Raw genomic sequence first — 22,810 nt, 5'->3', positions numbered from 1 at the left:
CACCCACCAACCATTCTGAACCACTATCTGGAACACCATTCCACTGTAACATAGTTGTCCTTTGCTCCAGGCGATGGTTCTCAAGCTGCAGCCCATAGGCTGCTTGCGCCCCAGTCAGCACACAGCCCATGTGTCATCCTCAGGGCCGTACAGGCAGTATTGGATGCGACCCACATAACACACTGTGGGCTGCATATGCAGCCCACAGGGGTAAATAGATTGAGAACCACTGCTCGAGGCACTGCATATGTATTGGGTTATTGGAGGGGGTGAGTAACGGTAATAGAAAAATTTGTATACCAGGGAATAAAGACTTCAGGGAGATGAATTCTCTGATTTCTGTGTGGAGGCCTGAGTACGTCTGGGGGATGGGGCATGCTAGGGGGGTGGGAATGCAGAGAATGGGCCAGGGGCATTACTGGAGAAATGTGCTGAAGCAGGGCTGGTGGGGCACAGCTGATGAGTGGTGGGCAGGAGGCGGGGGTGGAAGAGTGCAGCTGGCTCAATTTGCTAATTACAGGCACAACTACCTAAATGTCTACTAACTCCTACCAACAACACCTCTTTTCCTGTTTAAAAAACAAAACAAAAAACACAATACTAGGAAACTACTGCAACCTGCCCCCACTCCCCACCCCATATAATGCAGATTTAAGATTGCTTGATGATATATTATCCCCTTACAGAATACGGAGTTGAGCAAAATGCAAAATTTCTGAAAACCAGGAAATGAAAAGTTAACTTTGCCCATGTAACCTTAACTCTGCCCTCTTTCAGCAATGCCCTAATAAGCCCTGTTAACACACACATATCCTTACTCGGTCAACCCCACAGTTACTGAAGTAAGTGTACAAGCTCTTCACCTTCTTTTACAACCCATTCACTCTCACCCACAGGATTCCAGCTAACAATATTAAAGTACCAAAAAAAAAAAAAATTGCCCAAGCCACCTTCCCTCCAACTTCTTGGAGCACTCTCTCTGTATGCACAGAGTGCCAAGGGCCAGTGGAGTATGCACTAAAAAAGTCAAAAGTTTCCAGATCTTGGCTTATACACCCACACTTGAGCCAACTCTCCAGAAAAAATACCACACCTACAATTTAAGAACCACTTTATGGCCTCTCAATTCCCTAACCCTAAGGCAGTGTTTTTCAAACTTTTTAGGCGACGTACCCCTTTCCAAATAATGTAGTCTACCTCATACTCCTATCTGAGACAGGGTCATAATATACCTATGATTGGATTGCCAAGTCTTACTAAATAAAATGCGTTGTCCGCCAGTACAGGATTTTTCTTGTGTACCCCCGATGAGAGTTTGTGTACCCAAGTTTGAAAACCACTGTCCTAATATTATGTCTACATTTGAACTGTGAGACATGACTCCTGGCTCACACAGATGTACCTGTGCTAGCTCTGTTCAAGTTAGCACACTAAAAATAATCAGTGTAGCCAGGGTATCATGGGTGATGGTGGTTTGGACTCGTTCCCAGAGTACCTACCTAGGGGTGGCCAGGTGGGTTTGTACTAGGGCAGCTTGTCCAAGCCACCACCTTTGCTACCCTGGCTGTGCTGCTATTTTGAGCATGGTAGCTCAAGAAGAAGAGCATGGATATATCTACATGAGCTGGGAACCACAGCTGAAATGTAGATGTGGCATTACTCATGGGATACTGTCTCATTTCTCTCCTACCCCACTGATGATAGCAGAACAATATTGGTTCTATCATCAACATCAGGGAAGAGGCGAGTTGGTAGCACAGTTTGTTGTTGCTCTGAGGTCACTTGTCAGAGCATTGTCAGTTCCAAGAAACATGAAGTGATGCTCTGCATGAACAATTAGTCTCTGGATTATGCAATGACCAGATCTGAAAAAAGTTACTGAACCAGCGCTTACTTTCAATAAGACTGTTGAGGTAGCTATTCCCCTGGAAACTGGAGAGAATGCTCTGGAATTTAGTTTGAACTGAGGAATGAATCAGCAAAATCACCTGAATCAGCAAAACCAGAGGGTCATGGGAATGTAAGGAATTTCCATGTGGCCATTGTGCACACACTATGCATGCTGAGAAGGACTGTTGGGCATGCCAGGTCATTTGCTGGAAGTGCCAGGAGAAAGGACACATTGTTGTAACCCGTTGCACAGTTCAACAGCCAGCAACACACAATAACTATCCTAGAAGACATCTGTGGAGACTGAACCTAAGAAAAAATGGAAATTGGGAATTCAAAATGTAGAAAAAGACATCAGGCATAGCATGTGTTATCGAAAACAGGAGTAAGAGATGGCATCTGGGTCACACTCTTGATTGAGGGAGCTTAGTACTGGAGCTGCCGTCTCACTGATTACTGCATCTAGCTCTCATCAGACTTTGTCACAAGTTTCTCTGGAAGAAACTTCCTTAATTTTGAAGACATACCAGAGAAAAATTAATCCCAAAAGGGATACTCCAGGTGAAAGTTCAACTAGATGGACAGTTGTTTTAACTTTTCATGTCCTTGAAGGAAATTATCCATCATTATTTGGCAGCACTTGACTTGAAATGCTCATGGTGCAGTGGACCAAGATCAAGAATGATCTTGAAAACACCGCAAAACCTTCAAGAAATACTGGACAGACACTTCAAAGTTTTTGAAAAAGAAATTGGACAGATGAGGAGTGTGTCAGTGAAGCTCACGGTTAAGTCTGACAGTCAGCCAAAATACTGTAAGCCTGGAGTTATGCCTTATGCTCTGAAGCCCCTGGTGGAAGCTGATTTGGACTGTTGAGTGAACACTGGAGTCTTGTCACCAGTTTCACACAGTGAGTGGGCTACACCCATCATACCAGTGATCAAGAAGAATGCAAATTTGTAGAGATTTCAAATTGATACTGAGTTCAGCTTTAGGTGCAGACCAGTATCCACTACCTCAAACATGATGATTTCCTTGCTACTTGCTACTCTTTGCGGAGGACAGTGTTTCAGTAAATTGAATTTGCTCAATGAATACCTGCAAATAGAGATTGATCCAGCATCTCACAAATATCTTACAATCAACATGCAGAAAGGCTTATTTTGCTACAACAGGTTGCCTTTTAGAATTATACCAGCATCTTCCCTGTTCTAGAAAGCCATGGATGAGATCCTGAAGGGACTGAATGGAGTTCAGTGCTACTTGGATGACATCCTTGTTACAGGAAATAATCAAGATGATAATCTTTGAAATTTGGATGTGGTTTTACAATGTTTGGAAGACTATGGACTGAGTGCATTGAGACAAGTGTGGGTTTTTCAAATTTTCAGCTGAATATCTTGGACACATAATTAATACCCTAGACTTAAAGAAATCATCAGGGAGAGAAAAGGTGATTCTTCAAGCACCACCACCAGAGAACATGTCACAGTTATGCTCATTCTTAGGACTGCTTACCTGCTATGGTAAATTTCTGCCTAATCTGGTGACAGTATTGGCACCTTTACAAGAACTGCTACCAAAAAAAAAGAAAAAGACTAAAGAACATGATTGTTTATTTAAAGTAGTAGAGAAACCATTGACATCACCCAGAGTTCTTATGCACTTGGTTGCCTCACTACTATTGCAATTGGCTTGTGATGCTTGGATATGGAATGGGTTCAGTTTTTTACCACATTTTTCCTGACAGCATGGAGAAACTAATTGCCTTTGCTTCACAAACACTCACCATCCCTGAGAGGAACTATGCAGAAATTGAGCAAGATGCTCAGTGTTATCTTCAGAATTTGGAAGCTCAACACCTATCTGTATAGTAGGCATTTTACCTTGCAGATGGATCACTGAATTTCAATTTTTGGACCAAAATATAGAATTCCATCATTAGCTGCTGCTCATGTGCAGTGATGGGCATTGCTACTTTCAATTCATTCCTATACTATTAACTTCTGTAAAGGGATTCTTCATGGCAATGCTGAGGGACCGTTACGTCTGCTATGCCCAATCTTCCATCAACCCAAAGAAACTTTGGACACAGTGTTTTATGTCAATTTGATGGATAGACTGCCCATCACTAGCACAGATATTAACAAAGAATCCACTAAGGATGATGTGCTTTCTCTTGTGAAAAGAATGGTATTACAAGGTACAGTGTTGGAGCATAAGAATCCCCAGTTTAAAACATTTGTGTCAGACCAACCTGAATTATCTGTGAATCGGGAGTGTATCTTATGGAGAATACAAGTGATCATTTAAAAAACAACAACAACAACACACACTTGATTCTCACATTTTGGTAGCTCTTCATGAACGTCATTTTAGTGTTGTACAAATGAAGGCCATAGCCCCGAGTCATGTCTGTTGGCCAGGGATGAATAAAGACATGGAGAGGAAGGCGAAGTTCTGTACTAAGTGTCAACAAATTCAGCATGATCCTTGCCCAGCTCATCTATACTCTTGGCCATGGCAACAGATTCCTTGGACACTGTGATGCTTTGAGATTTCACCCAGACCAGTACAGGGTTATGCCATTGCCTGCTCTGTAACCTTGGGTGCTTCTGTGCTGTGATGCTTTGACTCAGAACCCTGACACCAGCAGCCTGCTCACTGCACAATGGCCTCAGGCAGGCTTCCATCGGCCAGTTTATTCCTTGCAGGGTGACGCTGTAGGGAGCCAGGATGGCTTCCCTCTGAACCAGAGGGTAAAGAGCCACGCTCTCAGCCTGAGTGGGTGGGGCCAGACCAAGCTTACGCCAATCCCCGGAAGGGGAGGGGTGGGACAGGAAGTACAAAGGGCGGGGCCCTTTGCCCAGTGAAGAGAGCACCAGGGAGAGAGACAGACAGACACAGGCTGCTCCCTCGTGATCCTGCTGCCGACCCAGGGGAAGCCCTGGGCCAGGAGGAACCTAACCGGGAGGAAGGCCTGTGGCAACCAGGACTGCCAGCCGCTGAGTACCCAGAGGACCTGGAGGGGCCCAGCTGTAGCCTGGGCCAGCGCGAACCCGACACAGAGGGGGAGCTGGAGCTGCCAGCAGCTGAATACCCGGACGAGCTGGAGGGACCAGAGAGACCCGCTTAAGAGACCGGGTAGGAAGTAGCCCAAGGGCAGAACTGCACTGTGGGGTAGCGTGACCGAGCGGCGGGACCTTTGCCTCCCGCCACTGTCAGGGCCCTGGGCTGGAACGCAGTGGAGTTGGGTGGGCCTGCGTCCCCCTACCCCGGCCAACCTGCCTTGGGTAGCAGAACTGTGCACTATAAACCCATGCCAGTGCTCCCCTGCCCGAGGGGCACGCTGCAGACTCGTGCCGGCCCTCCCATGCCCGAAGCACGCGCTGCAAACTTGTGCCGGTGCTCCCCTGCCTGAGGGGCACGCTGCAGACTCCGGCCAGCACACCTTTCCCGCTAATTCCCCAGCGCCTGAAAGGTGTGACTAAGGCCTGCCAGTGGGACCATAGCTCTCCATCGCCCCCTAGGGGCTCGGAGGACCGATAGTAACCTGTCACAGACACCAACAGCCCATCTAGTCCCGAATCTCCCCAAAACTACGCTGCCTGCAGTGTCCAGTCCCTCTCACTGGACCTCATAGAAGTTGTCAAGTTCGCTGCCTCCAAAGAGACAGAATACTCACCGGCCTGTTAGTTTGGCTGAAAACCCCCACTTGAGTTTAATACACAGCATTGAGATGGTTTTGTAATAAAACAAGAATAAGCTTAACAACAAAGAACATAGCTTTAAATGTAAGCAAGTAAGATAGGAACCGTAACAAACAAAACACATTTTCTAGTGCCTAAAACTTAATTCTAGCAAGTTAAAATCTTTGCCTTTTCCTTACTTATATCAAGTTATCAGCATCCCTAGTCCTCCAGGCTAGGAGGCCCAACTTTCATAGGCTCGAAGGGTGCTGTACTCTATCATCCCCTCAGTGAGAGATACTAAAATGGCTTCTTGCTTGTGCTTTATCTTTCCAAAGTTTACTGACCCTGCTTCAAGAGGCAGGAAGGCTTCCTGGGGATGCAGCCTCCACTCCCCATTGAAATTGTTAAGTGGTCATCTTCTCCAACTTGCTTGCCTAATGGCTTTGTTTCCCTTTCATGTACATGTCCTTTTCATTGTCTTTGCTCGTATCTTGCTTCATTTACATTAGAGAGACAGTCAAGACAGTGAAACAATATTTCTTTATCTAGGACAGGTGGGCTTAGGCACAGTCTGCCAAACACGCACATGTCCAGCACACATCTATAATTCTTTATACACAGCCCGTACATACATGTGCAATAATCTTGATGACCAGCATGATACTATTTTGCATATGACACCTACACAATACCTTTTAGATACAGATTATGACAACAGTAAATTGGGCCAATCAGTGTGTCAGGACTGATGAGTTATGGTATGGTGTGTGCTCGTTCAGTTGGCATTGATGGGCTCCCTGGATCACAGATACATATCCCTGTGGACTTTGCTGGACCATTAGAAGGTTATATGTTTCTGGTCATCATTGACACCATTTAAAATTGCCAGAAGTTTTCAGAATGACTTTTACTACAGCTACCAAGACCATTGGACGTCTTCATACCTTGTTTAGCCAGTCTGGTCTACCATAAGAGTTGGTGAGTGACAGCAGACTTCAATTCTGTTCAGAAGAGTTTCAGAGGTTCCTTGTTAGAAATACAATTCAGCACGTTCATTCTGCTCCATAGCATCCTGCCACAAATGAACTAGCAGAATGTTTTGTACGGACATGTAAGCATGCCTTAAGAACTAACTATTCTATTTTGAGTCACCAGCAGAAATTGGACAACTTCTTGCTTGTCTACAGGAACACACCATGTGCTCAGGAGTCACATACAACTCTTTGTTTGAAGCAGTCTTTGAATATCTGTTTGGACCTGCTATGTCCTGATGTTGCCCCATGTGTAGCCAAATCCCAAGCTATGCAAATTGAGCATTAATGTGAAACTTGTCATTCCAGCAGGAGACTTAGCATGGACTCTCAGCTACAGCTGTGGAATGAAATTGGTACCTGGAGTTGTAAAATGCACAGGACCAGTTTTGTTTGTGGTGAAACTCTCAGATGGCAGTTTATGGAAATGACATATGGAACGGTTGCAGCCTCGACAAGGATCCTGACACAAGGAAGAAAGGAGAGCAGCAGAATATGGACCCTGGACTTCAGAAAAGCAGACTTCCTCAGGGAACTGATGTGCAGGATCCCCTGGGAGGATAACATGAAGGGGAAAGGAGTCCAGGAGAGCTGGCTGTATTTTAAAGAATCCATATTGAGATTGCAGGAACAAACCATCCCGATGTGTAGAAAGAATGGTAAATATGGCAGGCGACCAGCTTGGCTTAACAGTGAAATCCTGGCTGATCTTAAATATAAAAAAGCTTACAAGAAGTGGAAGATTGGACAAGTGACCAGGGAAGAGTATAAAAATATTGCTCAGGCATGCAGGAGTGAAATCAGGAAGACCAAATCACAATTGGAGTTGCAGCTAGCAAGAGATGTTAAGAGTAACACAAAGGGTTTCTTCAGCTATGTTAGCAACAAGAAGGAAGTCAAGGAAAGTGCAGGCCCCTTACTGAATGAGGGAGGAAACCTAGTGACAGAGGATGTGGAAAAAGCTAATGTACTCAATGCTTTTTTTTTGCCCCTGTCTTCGTGAACAAGGTCAGCTCCCATACTGCTGCACTGGGTGGCACAGCATGGGGAGGAGGTGACCAGCCCTCTGTGGAGAAAGAAGTGGTTCAGGACTATTTAGAAAAGCTGGACGAGCATAAGTTCATGGGACCGGATGCACTGCATCCGAGAGTGCTAAAGGAGTTGGCGCATGTGATTGCAGAGCCATTGGCCATTATCTTTGAAAACTCATGGTGATCGGGGGATGCCCCAGATGACTGGAAAAAGGCTAATGTAGTGCCCATCTTTTAAAAAGGGAAGGAGGAGGATCCGGGGAACTACAGGCCAGTCAGCCTCACCGCAGCCCCTGGAAAAATCATGAAGCAAGTCCTCAAGGAATCAATTCTGAAGCACTTAGAAGAGAGGAAAGTGATCAGGAATAGTCAGCATGGATTCACCAAGGGCAAGTCATGCCTGACTAACCTAATTGCCTTCTATGACAAGATAAGTGGCTCTGTTGATGAGGGGAAAGCAGTGGATGTGTTATTCCTTGACTTTAGCAAAGCTTTTGATACGGTCTCCTACGGTATCCCTGCCAGCAAGTTAAAGACGTATGGCCTGGATGAATGGACTGTAAAATGGATAGAAAGCTGGCTAGATCGTCGGGCTCAATGGGTAGTGATCAATGGCTCCATGTCTAGTTGGCAGCCGGTATCAAGCAGAGTGCCACAAGGGTCGGTCCTGGGGCTGGTTTTGTTCAATATCTTCATTAATGATCTGGAGGATGGCATGGACTGCACTCTCAGCAAGTTTGCAGATGACGTTAAACTGGTACAAGTGATAGATACGCTGGAGGGTAGACATAGGATACAGAGGGACCTAGACAAATTAGAGGATTGGGCCAAAAGAAATCTGATGAGGTTCAACAAGGACAAGTGCAGAGTCCTGCACTTAGGATGGAAGAATCCCATGCACTACTACAGACTAGGGACCAAGTGGCTAAGAGGCAGTTCTGCAGAAAAGGTCCTTGGGGTTACAGTAGACAAGAAGCTGGATATGAGTCAACAGTGTGCCCTTGTTGCCAAGAAGGCTAATGGCATTTTGGCCTGTATAAGTGGGGGCATTGTCAGCAGATCGAGGGACGTGATCATTCCCCTCTATTCGACATTGGTGAGGCCTCATCTGGAGTACTGTGTCCAGTTTTGGGCCCCACACTACAAGAAGGATGTGGAAAAATTGGAAAGAGTCCAGCGGAGGGCAACAAAAATGATTAGGGGGCTGGAGCACATGACTTATGAGGAGAGGCTGAGGGGACTGGGATTATTTAGTCACAGAAGAGAAGAATGAGGGGGGATTTGATAGCTGCTTTCCACTACCTGAAAGGGGGTTCCAGATAGGATGGATCTAGACTGTTCTCAGTGGTAGCAGATGACGGAACAAGGAGTAATGGCGTCAAGTTGCAGTGGGGGAGGTTTAGGTTGGATGTTAGGAAAAAAACTTTTTCACTAGGTCGGTGGTTAAGCACTGGAATGGGTTACCTGGGGAGGTGGTTGAATCTCCTTCCTTAGAGGTTTTCAAGGTCAGGCTTGACAAAGCCCTGTCTGGGATGATTTAGTTGGAGATTGGTCCTGCTTTGAGCAGGGGGTTGGACTGGATGACCTCCTGAGGTCCCTTCCAACTCTGATATTCTATGATTCTAAGTACCAGAGTGTAGGGCTATTACAGTAGGATTTTCTGTTTCCCCAATCAAGCTGCCTCCTGTTACAACTCCTAATTTTATAGAATCATAGAACTGGAAGGGACCTCGAGAGGTCAGCTAGTCCAGTTCCCTGCACTCATGGCAGGACTAAGTATTGTCTAGACCATCCCTGACAGGTGTTTGTCCAACCTGCTCTTAAAAATCCCCAATGATGGAGATTCCACAACCTCCCTAGGCAATTTATTCCAGTGCTTAACCACTCTGACAGTTAGGAAATTTTTCCTAATGTCCAACCTAAACCACCCTTGCTGCAATTTAAGCCCATTGCTTCTTGTCCTATCCTCAGAGGTTAAGAACAACAATTTTTCTCCCTCCTCCTTGTAACAATCTTTTATGTACTTGAAAACTGTTACGTCCCCTCTTCTCCAGACTAAACAAACCCAATCGTCCCTCATAGGTGGTGTTTTCTAGACCTTTAATCATTTTTGTTGCGCTTCTCTGGACTTTCTCCAATTTGTCCACATCTTTCCTGAAATGTGGCGCCCAGAACTGGACACAATACTCCAGTTGAGGCTTATTCAGCATGGAGTAGAGCAGAAGAATTATGTCTTGTGTCTGGCTTACAATACTGCTGCTAATACATCCCAGAATGAGGTTTGCTTTTTTTGCAACAATGTTACACTGTTGACTAATATTTAGTTGGTGATCCACTCTGACCCCCAGAGCCCTTTCCACAGTACTCCTCCTTAGGCAGTCATTTCCCATTTTGTATGTGTGCAAATGATTGTTCCTTCCTAAGTGGAGTACTTTGCATTTGTCCGTATTGAATTTCATCCTATTTACTTCAGTTACTTTTGATAACTTGTTGGAAGGAACTCTGGTACCAACTGTTCCTGTTGTACAGGACAATGTTGCACCACCACATTACCCAAAAAGAATGTGAAATCCAGATGTGCATATGAATTTATAATTTGTTTAGCTAATGAGTTTCTATTCCAGGGCCGATAATCCCTTGCAATTTGAGAGTCTGTGCTAGTCCACTCACAAACTTTTAGGTAGGTTTTATGTTACATTGTCATTTATAGGGCTATTTGGAAAGTATTTTAAAGCTGGATGGAGAAATGTGACACTCTGCCCCTTTAAATTTTTGGGTGCTCTGTACCGACCTTGTGCAGAGACTCACTTTTGTTTCTTCCTGTTTGTTGGCAGAACAACAAAATCACCACAACAGATAGCTGTGTTTCTATCAGCTTCCCTTATGTCTATCTCCTTCGCTGTTGGTTCTAAATATAACCTGGGTAACCTTAAGTCTGCATTTTCTGGTTTTCAAAAGTCTGAATTTTGCTCAACCCAACATGCTGCAAGGGGACAACATACCACCAAGAAACTTTAACTCTATTAACATAAAAACCTATATTATATTAATATTACATATGTAATCCTCTCCTTAGGAAGTCTTCTTCCCCTGGCAATGAAGGCAAAGAGTTAATCTGAAATGTAATGCTTAGGAGATTAAAGGATCTGAGGCCACAACAACATGGCCTTATCCTGTGCAGCAAACCACTCAACCTCTGCATCAAAGCCTCCTAGTTTCTTGATTACACTAGGGTGGATAAATTAGAATTTTTATGGCAGATTTAGGTAAATTCAGAAATTGAGGATTTTAGTACATAAGAACACTATACTACCCGGTGACATTTATTTTGATATTAAATCACTTATTCTACACTGCCCCCAAATTTTCAATGTCGTGCATATTTTTTGTACAGACAATGCATAACTGTATTTTAGAAACTGTAAGGAGGGAAGGGGGAGATTTTGGCAGTTGGGGTTTTGGGCACCCAGATGGCAGCTTGAGGTCTCAGCCCCCATTAGCATTTTGGCAATGGAAATGAAATTCCTCTTTCCCTCCACCTGTTGACAGGATTGGAGGTAACATGACATTTGGGAAGAGGGTTAGAGGGAAGTGACTTAAATTTCTAGTTCTTTACCCTAGCCACCTGTGGGCCAGTGCACTGATTTCACAGCCCACAAATCAGCCCACAAAATAAAAGTCAGGTGAGCTTCAGTCAATGTGGTCCCTTCTTCCCAGAGCCACTTTTATGAGAACTTATAAGGAGTCCAAACAGAACTAAACCAGCAATAGCAAAACAAAGATTGCAACTATAGCCAACAGTCTCAACATACAGACCTGGAGGCAAGGCCCCAGTTCACATCCAGCTGTCCCCCTCCCAGCAGCTCTCTGTATTTCCCTGACTCCCTACTCCCTCTAGTAGGTCAGAGTTAATTGGCTGCTACATTTGGGTGTGGGCTAGGGGGTGGTCTTGTGCCCTGTTACACCACCCCTTCACAACAACCAATTACCCCCCGCATACAACAAACATGGATAAGTAGAGCTGGTTGGAAATTCTTTGACAAACTGGTTTTTCAATGAATAAAAAAGGCCATTTCTGTCAATTTAAATGTTTTTTAAAAAAGCTAGATTTTAACAAAATTTAATTTAGAAAAACACAAAACAGTGTTTTCATAATGTTTAAACACTTTGTTTTGACATTTTCAGATTGAAAATTTTGATTTTTCATATCAAAATGAAATTCATTTATATAATTTTTAAAAAAATTAGGTCAAAATCAGAGCAAAATATTTTGACTTTAATCAAGAAAAAAATTTCAATTGACCCCAAATCAACTTTTTTCTAAAACTCATTTTGTGAAAAATTCTGTTTCAGAATGGAAAACATTTGAAAATCATGGTATTTCCTGTAAAACAGAAAATCTGGTTCCTGCCCAGCTCTATAGTTGTATATTAGCTGGTTATTTCTGCTAAAGATATCAGCACAGAAATAGGCAAAGGTGACATTTAAACTGTCAGTATTCACTTTCAGAGTTAATATGCAATTAAGAAGAGTAGAACATTGCACCTCTCAGGACTGTCATTTCAGGCTGTCTGCAGACTCAGGGAGACAATTAGCTCAGTTTACATGTGGTTCATATTGCATATAAGGGGCGTGTTTGTGTGTGTGTGTATATACACCCCCACCCCCACCCCCACCCCTTATGTATATATGGGGGGGAAGGGAGAAGCGAAAGAGAGCGCTTAGGATCTGCCTTAAAATCCTGTGATAGATGGAAGCTTCCATGAATGTGGAATACACTGGGCCTCACTTATAAAAATAAGTATTTTTTTTGTTCCAAGCCATCTGATGTGAGGAGCAAAGAGAGTATTTTTGCTGCTGTCATCAGGATCCAGAGAGCATGGCATTAAAACTAGCTCCAGTTCCTAGTCACAAGAGCTATTTAGCTCATTCTCTATGCAGGAAGAATTCTATTGGGAATCATTTTGATTTTGTACATTAGTTTTCACTGTATTTTTCTATATAATTTTTTTAAAATAAAGTACATTACATCTCCTTGATTGTAAGTATGTGTCTGGATAGTTTATGGAACTATGGTGAGGCTTTTCTGGTCCCCCTGAGCACTGTATGCTAGGCAGCACATGTGCTGCTGAAAGTAATTTATGTGCCTCAGATTATTTGAGATACTAGGTGGGGGAGAGAATATCTTTTACTGGACCAAATTCTGTTTACACAGAGCTCTTCAGATAATTTTAGTCAACTTTTTACACTGATTTTTTTTTAATGTTTATTCCCTTTTCACTCTTTCTTTCTGAAAGGAAGATGCATACACACTTCTCAGGTTAAAACAGTTAGGTATCTTCTTCACTTTTGCTTTGTTTAAAGCTTCTATTTCAGAATACAGCACGCTCTGTCTAATAATGCAGGAAAAATGGGATGGTCCTAAGGAGAAACCTACAAAAAATGAGCCATACATAAAAATATTACCAAAAAGACCCCTTACCTGGCTTTCCCAAACATATATTAATTTAACAGCTAAATTCAGTCATAACACGGAATTAAGCCACTGTATCATCTTTTTGTGAGTGCTCAGTTGATTTACTATTAAATTTAAACAGGCATATTGTGAAATGAGCATTCTAGATGGCCATTATGATGATAGTACTTCTCCCAGCACTATATTTATGATGCATACTTTCAAATCAGTGAACTATATTCAGAGCTGTTTAGAAATGTTATGAGGAATGCCACTTTCAAAAGTGTTATCTATTTTCAGTTGGCGAAGCCATTCAGTTTTAAGCTGCTTTAAGCTTTTTATTGAAATACCTTATTCTGTATAAGTCTCCCATTCACAGAAACCCGAAACAAAAACAACAACAAAAAATTAGGCACCACACAGATGTTTTCCCTTCATAAACTGAGTTTTCCATTGTGTATTTCTGCAAATGTTTTTAACAGTGTTATACAATCCTTCTATGTGGTTACATGTGTTCTCTCGCTATTGCTGATAACTATCAGCTCTGTGATTTGTTTGTTTTGGGCGGGGGGGGGGAAACAGGGGTTGGGATTTTTTTACAATTTATATTACTTCACACTCTTTTCTGTACATGGAAAACAAACCTTACAACAAAATGTAACTAGATCTGGATGGCTACAAGCTGGTCTATTCCTAATGGATCAAGGGACAATGTGTTCAGAATCCTGGTTAGAAGGATAATTAGGGTCAGTGACACTCTCACCATCTGGAATTGTTACAGTTGTCAAGATCTGAGATGACTCATCGTGCTGTGGAGACCGTATCTCTAATGGCAGCACTAATAATAAGGGAACAGTAGACAGGGATGAAACTGTTAAGTGTCATAGCTTGAGGAAAATGTTCAGGAAGAAAAAGAGGGAGGGGCCTTTTTTGACTTAATATTTTTTTCACACAGAAAAACAAGATGGTCTGATTCTCACCAAACCAGAGGATTGTGTGATTTTCATGAGTTCCAGCCAGCACTGAGAGTGTATCTCCTTATATGTTTTCAATCCAAACTAGAACTTGTTGTACAGATTCTTACATACAATCCTTGCAGGTTTTTGTTTTACTATGCACTGAAGAAAAACAAAACAAACAAACAAACAAAAAGAAAACACCATGAACCTACAGTCAGGTAAAACACCCACTGAAGTAAATGGGAGCATTGGCAGAGTAAAGACTGCAGGATTTGGTCCTGAATGATCAAAGCATTGATTAGTATGTGGAATTGTTTCACAAAATTAACATAATATGATCAAAATAAATCTTTAAAGGATTTTTGTGGGAAAGTCCAAACTATTTAAGAATGGGAAAGCCAGATCTACAGAACTGCTATGAGATTTTCTTAACAGCTGTGGCTGTTTTGATTAGAAAAAAATGTAGTTAACATTTGTAAGGAAGTGTGTTTTTTATGCACTTCACCAATACATACAGAAAAATTGGGAGAGACATTTGTGAGTGGATTAATTTGAGAAGCATAGGTGCTGTATAACAGAATCAGGCTTCTGAGTATAAATAAACATAGCAGGGACTGTCCTTAGAGCTAAATATATTCTCCTCAAACTGCTGTGACAAAGCTCTGACCCTGTCTCAGTGGGTCCCGCGCTTCCTGGCGGATTACGCTAGCCTCAGAGGCTCACTGTGTCCCTCCACGTAGCCCCTCTTTCTCTATAGGCAAGGGTTGCAGCCTACTGAGCCATTTTCATCGTAAGCCAGAAAGGGAGGTGAGGAGAAGCTATCCTCCCTCGCAGTCTCTGTTGTCTCCCAGTCTCAGTGATTAGTGGGGGAGGGGAGGAAAAGGGACGGGGGAGCCTGGGCCCGCCCTCTACTCTGGGTTCCAGCCCAGGGACCCTGATAGTGGCAGCTCTTGGTAGCTTTTTTTGGAAACAGGATAAGTACGATTCCCTGGGCTACTTCCCCACAGCAGCCCCCACTTAGAATCATAGAATCATAGAATATCAGGGTTGGAAGGGACCCCAGAAGGTCATCTAGTCCAACCCCCTGCTCGAAGCAGGACCAATTCCCAGTTAAATCATCCCAGCCAGGGCTTTGTCAAGCCTGACCTTAAAAACCTCTAAGGAAGGAGATTCTACCACCTCCCTAGGTAACGCATTCCAGTGTTTCACCACCCTCTTAGTGAAAAAGTTTTTCCTAATATCCAATCTAAACCTCCCCCACTGCAACTTGAGACCATTACTCCTCGTTCTGTCATCTGCTACCATTGAGAACAGTCTAGAGCCATCCTCTTTGGAACCCCCTTTCAGGTAGTTGAAAGCAGCTATCAAATCCCCCCTCATTCTTCTCTTCTGCAGGCTAAACAATCCCAGCTCCCTCAGCCTCTCCTCATAACTCATGTGTTCCAGACCCCTAATCATTTTTGTTGCCCTTCGCTGGACTCTCTCCAATTTATCCACATCCTTCTTGAAGTGTGGGGCCCAAAACTGGACACAGTACTCCAGATGAGGCCTCACCAATGTCGAATAGAGGGGAACGATCACGTCCCTCGATCTGCTCGCTATGCCCCTACTTATACATCCCAAAATGCCATTGGCCTTCTTGGCAACAAGGGCACACTGCTGACTCATATCCAGCTTCTTGTCCACTGTCACCCCTAGGTCCTTTTCCGCAGAACTGCTGCCTAGCCATTCGGTCCCTAGTCTGTAGCTGTGCATTGGGTTCTTCCGTCCTAAGTGCAGGACCCTGCACTTATCCTTATTGAACCTCATCAGATTTCTTTTGGCCCAATCCTCCAATTTGTCTAGGTCCTTCTGTATCCTATCCCTCCCCTCCAGCGTATCTACCACTCCTCCCAGTTTAGTATCATCCGCAAATTTGCTGAGAGTGCAATCCACACCATCCTCCAGATCATTTATGAAGATATTGAACAAAACCGGCCCCAGGACCGACCCTTGGGGCACTCCACTTGATACCGGCTGCCAACTAGACATGGAGCCATTGATCACTACCCGTTGATATCTTCCTCAATATCTATATCATCCTTACCTCAGGGCCTCCTTTCTTGTGCCTGATAGGGTTTGTACTGCTCCATTTCTCCAGCAGTGTGGCTTCCTCCTACAGCTCCTGACACACACCCCCACCTGACTAAGTGGGAGGCTTTTAACTAGTTTAGCCAGCCCCTGATTGGCTTCAGGTGTCCCAATCAACCTAGCTGTCTCCATTGCTTTCTGGAAGGATCTTAATTGGCCCCAGGTGTCTTGATTAACCTGGAGCAACTGCCATTTGGTTACTACGGTAACAGAGATTTGTTTAGCCTGGGGCTAACACACCTGTTTCTCACTACTTTCTTATAGCCATCTGGCCTTGCCCCATCACACAGCGTATAAGGCAAAGAAAATTGAGAGAGACATTAAACCGCAAATCCTTTAGCAGAAGTAACAGGCAGTGTTTGTATGACAATACTATAAGGAAATGTGCAGCAGGTATTGTTGTCTCTGTGGAACTGTGACTGTCACAGTACACAAATAATTAGCACAGATAAAGGGAGTAGCTAAGGGAAAATAATTGGCTGGGAATAAAATTAAGAGAATATGGCCATAAAGATGAGGTTTTATATTGTTGCATTAAAGATAAATATATTTAACTTTTGTTCATAAGAAATGTTTATTTTAGAAGACACTCAAACACAAATGAAAGACTTACTAACTGTAGTAAATCAGATGTACATTAAACACAGTGTTACCCTTCATATAGCCATGGCTATTTCTTCCCAATTTCTACAGTAACATGAATAGCTTTACAGGGAGATTCCAAAACATACTACAGTAGTAGCTAGAAAAACTAGGCAGTTTGTGAAAGACACCAGTCTAAAAATGATTGATTTCTGTGTTATTTGATTTAACGCCAAATTGCCAAACGCAAAGGGAAATATTAGGATGAACAAAAATACTCTACCTGCATATACCCTGAATGTTAGGAAAGTTCAGATATTTATCCAAAACTTGCAGCTCAGGCCCATCTGTAGAAGAAATTAAGTCTCTTTCTGTACAGTTCTGCTTTACAAAGATTAATTTTGTACTTCATGAATAGTGAGATCAGCCACTCAAGATTTAAGTTAATATTTAATAGAAATGTGTCCAGAACAGTATAGGAGCGCTGTACTTCTCCCTCAAATTTTGAGCAAGTTTGGACACAGATTCAAGTGTCTTGGCTTGAGACTCTACCTAGTTCTTTAATTTAATAAATGAATAGCTAGAGTCAATCCTCCATATAATAGACCACAACCTTGAATAGGCCACGGTAATCTGAAGCATCTACTGATCATTTCTGTTTACTCACATATAAGAGGAAAGTGATGCTTTTGGATCCAATCAAAGTTCCATTCAACTCTGCAGGTATCTCTCCACTGAAGTCTGTGGGAGATCCATGAAGTCCTTGATTGTCCTTAAATGATTCAGGTGTACAGGAGCCATTTTTCTCAACCTGAAAATATCCCAATTTAGGGCACAATGTGTGACAAAGACCCAAATGAAGGGCACAAAAATTATTTATGCAGGAAACATAAAAATATTTCCCCCACTTTCCGTTAATAAACTGGACCACAGTAATTTGTGACTTGACTAGTGTAACCACTGTCTCTCTGGCTTTTCAACTTTGCTCCCCTCCGGTCTATCCAAAATATTGTCGCCAAACTCATCTTCCTCACTGACCTCTTTCATCAGATTACCCATTTTCTCCAAGTCTCTACCTTGATGCACTCTGCATAAGTTTCATACACCTTATCTTCACTTTCAAGGTTCTGCCCATTTCTGCTCATGCCTGCATCTCTGGTTACCCATCCTACAATACTTCTGTTTCACCTCATACTCTACCAATTTACTTCCTGGTTTGTTCCCTCTCTCACATGTCACACATGCCCCTGTGCCTTCTCCAGTGGTGCTCCTGCCCTGCACACATAGTCATCAGGTGTCCTCCTTGATCCTGTACAGCATACACCATCCCTTTCCTCTTCTAGATCTCTCCTCAAAACCCCCCTTTCCTCACTCACCCCTCCAGTAACAAGCCTCTAATCCACTAAAAACTTATAATAATACTAATTTTACCTCCTGCCCCCCTTTCTATGGGCTCTGAGCTGCATTTATATAAAGATTCCAATCACCATATAAATATGGGCCTTAATCCTTGGCCCCTGTTCTGACTGCTTTGTACCACCCTTAAGGGGCAGCAGAAGGGTCCTCCTGGCACAGGAGTACTTGAATGGTGCAAAGCCAATGTAGTTGGCTCTATATCACCCGTTTCTCTCCCACCTCTGACCCACCACACACATATACTTTGTGTAGGCAGCACATCAGGGGTGGGGGAATGGGGCATATGGTGCTCTGCCAGATCCCTGACTGGCACTGCAGGTGACTGAAGCTGAGGTAAGTTAGAAACAGACTCAGGACTCCTCTACATACACAGAAGAATCTGCCTGAATTTGGTCCCAAGCTAATTGGTAGTGAGTGTTACTGTTCCGCAACAAGGGTTTATAACTGAACCACAGTAATGCTGAGTTATACATTCCAGATTTGAAGGTGGTGGTTTGTTTATTTACTGTTTAATTTTTCTTACACACAAATCACTTAAAAACATCTCCTTTATTTTTTACTTTAGTGTAATATTCCTTCTGGCTATTGCCTAACATTCAGGAGTTCTGGGGTTTTTTCTAAACTGTAACATGCAGCTATTTCTCTGACACCCACTAATATGCATGAGACTGGAGTCTAAGAACAGTAAAGTCACATGAGAAGATGGACAAGTTGACAAAAAGATGATGCTAAAGAGCAGACACCAATGTAGCTGTGGCTACATTGAAGTCAGAACTTTAAGTCACCTCTTTAATGAATCTGTAAATATTTTTAAGGTACACATTTATTAAAACCTTTACCCACATTGTTTAGTGTTGCCACAAATATTTTACTACAGCTGTCTATTAATTTGCATGGAATTAGCAAAAGGACCAAAAATTTGAGAGTGATCACTGATTAGGGTTGTCCAACCTGAGACACCTTACATGTCTGACATATTGCCAGGCCTGTATTTCAGGAGTGCAGGGCAGCTGCATCTCCAGGTGAAATCCATGGGAGTTGTGGGTCCCTGATACCTTTAAAAATCAAACACAAAAATGTCTGAAATTGGGCACCCAAAAACAAGTGGTCACTTTTCAAAAGCTTTGACCTAACGTTCCCTGATATTGACTGGTTTTCTGACAATTTAAGAACAACAGAAAGTGTTCAGAAAAGTAATTCAACACATTTTAAAATAGCAACATTGAATATTATACCATTCCTCATACTACTTCAAATTCTAAGCCAATCCTTTGCTCCAAAGCACTGAAAAGATAGCAGGCAGAACATTTGTTGCCTGACATTCTTCTTTTCCTCTTGTTATCTGTGTCCCACGGCTGTTTTCTCTGTTGTATGCCACACTTCCAGTTAAAAACAAAAACAAACAACCCAACAACTTTAATTTTAACAACATCTGAATGCCCCTGTTTCCGTGTTGTTTTCATACTTGGATGAGTCTTAGTATTTTGAGCATGAGAGATTTGATAAATGCAGTGTTGACAGATGCTGTTCGAGTTTCTTTTCCCACCACATGGAGTGATGGAAAACCTCCTTTCTTTCAAAATACATCTTGAAAGGCAACAACCCTTGACTCTGTAGTGCTGGACTTTCCTTGAACAGAGATTATTAGTTATGTCTATTACAGACTAGATTTAAATAATGAAATTCATGTCATTCTGTCACATGTGAACCAATCTGAATTAGAACATGGGTCTTCATCAGTAAAAAAACTAATGAATTAACCCACTATACCCCCCTTATATTCAATTTGCCATACATTTCTTAATTAAACATATTGCAGTTACTTTTATAAAAGATGATAGACAAGGGTGTAATTTATTTTAGGGCAATGCAAGCCTAATGAGAATTTTTTTTTAGTGAAGTACGAAAACATGTCATACGAAGCAATTTCTATACCAAGCCCAGTACAATGACAATATCAGTGACAAATACTTGGATGCTTCAAAGACAAAACATTCCTGTAATGTATCTAGATTTCATTGTGCATTGCAGTACACAGTGACAAAAATTCCTTCCTGATTCCAGATGGTACTATAATCCATGAAATTTAATTACATAAATATGGATGTTATCCAGTAACTTTAAAATGCCAGCCACAGCATTTGATTCTACAAACTCTTGTTGCTTTGAATTCCACAGGTTGATCTGATGGAATGCAAAGTAGTATTTCTTTTCATTTGTTTATGCCAAGCTATTCATTTTATCAAATGACCCGTCGTTCTTTTACTATGCATTAAGGTATTAAAGAAGGGACTAATTAATTTTTTATATAATCATCATAATTTAGAATAACAATCTATTCACATCCTCTCTGCTCCAGCCTAAATGAGAGTTTACACCAAAGCTAGTTTTTAGGACCAATGCTGCAGCCAGTTCATTGCATTCTTATGTAATACAATAGGTGTTCTGCATATTGAATACCCAATTCTGCCCTATAAGGAAAAGCTATGACTGAAGAAATTGATTCCTTTGCCTGTTATTGTTGTTACATTTTTTAAACCTAAAATAACACAAAGACTGTCAGAAGTCATCACACAATAATTACTAAAATCAAGAATTCAACACTTCTTTCATGTAAATGACCTTTCCAAAAAGAAGCTAAAACTGTGTATGAAATAAAAACTTTAAAAGCAAAATAGCATGCCAACCAAAATCCCAGATCCAAACACTGAGGGTATGTCTACACTATGAAATTAGGTCGAATTTATAGAAGTCGTTTTTTTAGAAATCGGTTTTATATATTCGAGTGTGTGTGTCCCCACAGAAAATGCTCTAAATGCATTAAGTGCATTAACTCGGCAGAGTGCTTCCACAGTACCGAGGCTAGAGTCGACTTCCGGAGTGTTGCACTGTGGGTAGCTATCCCACAGTTCCTGCAGTCTCCGCTGCCCATTGGAATTCTGGATTGAGATCCCAATGCCTGATGGGGCTAAAACATTGTCGTGGGTGGTTCTGGGTACATATTGTCAGGCCCCCATTCCCTCCCTCACTCCGTGAAAGCAAGGGCAGACAATCGTTTTGCGCCTTTTTTCCTGAGTTACCTGTGCAGACGCCATACCACGGCAAGCATGGAGCCCGCTCAGCTCACTGTCACCGTATGTCTCCTGGGTGCTGACAGACATGGTACTGCATTGCTACACAGCAGCAGCAACCCATTGCCTTGTGGCAGCAGACGGTGCAATAGGACTGGTAGCCGTCATCGTCATGTTCGAGGTGCTCCTGGTCGCCTGTGTGAGGTCGATCAGGAGCGCCTGGGCAGACATGGGTGCAGGGACTAAATTTGGAGTGACTTGATCAAGTCATTCTCTTTAGTCCTGCAGTCAGTCCTATTGAACCATCTTATGGTGCTTATGGTGAGCAGGCAGGTGATACGGATTGCTAGCAGTCCTATTGCATCATCTTCTGCTGGGCAGGCAAGAGATGAGGATGGCTAGCAGTCCTATTGTACCATCTTCTGCCGAGCAGCCATGAGATGTGGATGGCATGCAGTCCTTCTGCACCGTCTGTTGCCAGCCAAAGATGTAAAAGATAGATGGAATGTATCAAAACAAGAAATAGACCAGATTTGTTTTGTACTCATTTGCAAACCCCCCCTCCGCCCCCCGTCTAGGGGACTCATTCCTCTAGGTCACACTGCAGTCACTCACAGAGAAGGTGCAGCGAGGTAAATCTAGCCATGTATCAATCAGAGGCCAGACTAACCTCCTTGTTCCAATAAGAACAATAACTTAGGTGCACCATTTCTTATTGGAACCCTCCGTGAAGTCCTGCCTGAAATACTCCTTGATGTAAAGCCACCCCCTTTGTTGATTTTAGCTCCCTGTAAGCCAACCCTGTAAGCCATGTCGTCAGTCGCCCCTCCCTGCGTCAGAGCAACGGCAAACAATCGTGCATCTGAGTTGAGAGTGCTGTCCAGAGCAGTCACAATGGAGCACTCTGGGATAGCTCCCGGAGGCCAATACCGTCGAATTGTGTCCACAGTACCCCAAATTCGACCCGGCAAGGCCGATTTAAGCGCTAATCCACTTGTCAGGGGTGGAGTAAGGAAATCGATTTTAAGAGCCCTTTAAGTCGAAATAAAGGGCTTCATCGTGTGGACAGGTGCAGGTTTACATAGATTTAACGCTGCTAAATTCAACCTAAAGTCCTAGTGTTGACCAGGGCTGAGATAGCCCAGATATGGATTAGAATTTAGCAGCTTAGTTCCCACTCTCCTGAAGAAACACATGAATGTCAAGCAGACGCATGTAGGTTAGTAATGCTGATATAATTGTCTTAAAGGTGACCTGTAAAGGAAAACAAATTGGAATGTGTGCCCCCCCCCTTTCTTTACAATGTCTAAAGAAGACCTTAAGTGTGTGGTGTTTTGTCTTTTACATTAGAAATTCAGGTCTTGTCTATCTTGGAAAACTCTATGGCAGCTGGACGACAAATAGAATTGTGACATCAAAAGCACAAAGAAAGAGAAATTTGATTAAATGAGAGAGGAAATTATTTGTATTCACAAATAATTTCACAGGTGAAATCCTGGCCCTATTGGGCATTGATTCCAGTGGGGCCAGGATTTCAGCCACTATTCAAAACT

At 42.8% G+C, this 22,810-nt stretch overlaps 1 protein-coding gene and 1 long non-coding RNA gene across 2 annotated transcripts in view; one reads left to right on the top strand and one right to left on the bottom strand.

The window, feature by feature from the left end:
• LOC125635568 (uncharacterized) overlaps nt 1-22,810 on the bottom strand; it is a 63,836-nt gene that overhangs the window by 9,818 nt on the left and 31,208 nt on the right. The window contains exon 3 of the long non-coding RNA XR_012668107.1: nt 17,438-17,581. This is a non-coding gene — a long non-coding RNA (uncharacterized LOC125635568). The remainder of the gene's footprint in view (nt 1-17,437; nt 17,582-22,810) is intronic.
• TMEM154 (transmembrane protein 154) overlaps nt 1-22,810 on the top strand; it is a 61,166-nt gene that overhangs the window by 33,879 nt on the left and 4,477 nt on the right. The window lies entirely within an intron of this gene.

Source organism: Caretta caretta, chromosome 4 (genome assembly GCF_965140235.1).
Source record: "Caretta caretta isolate rCarCar2 chromosome 4, rCarCar1.hap1, whole genome shotgun sequence".
Lineage (NCBI taxonomy): Eukaryota > Metazoa > Chordata > Testudines > Cheloniidae > Caretta > Caretta caretta.
Note: the sequence above shows the minus strand (reverse complement) of the source record. Positions and strands in the feature narration are given on the sequence as shown.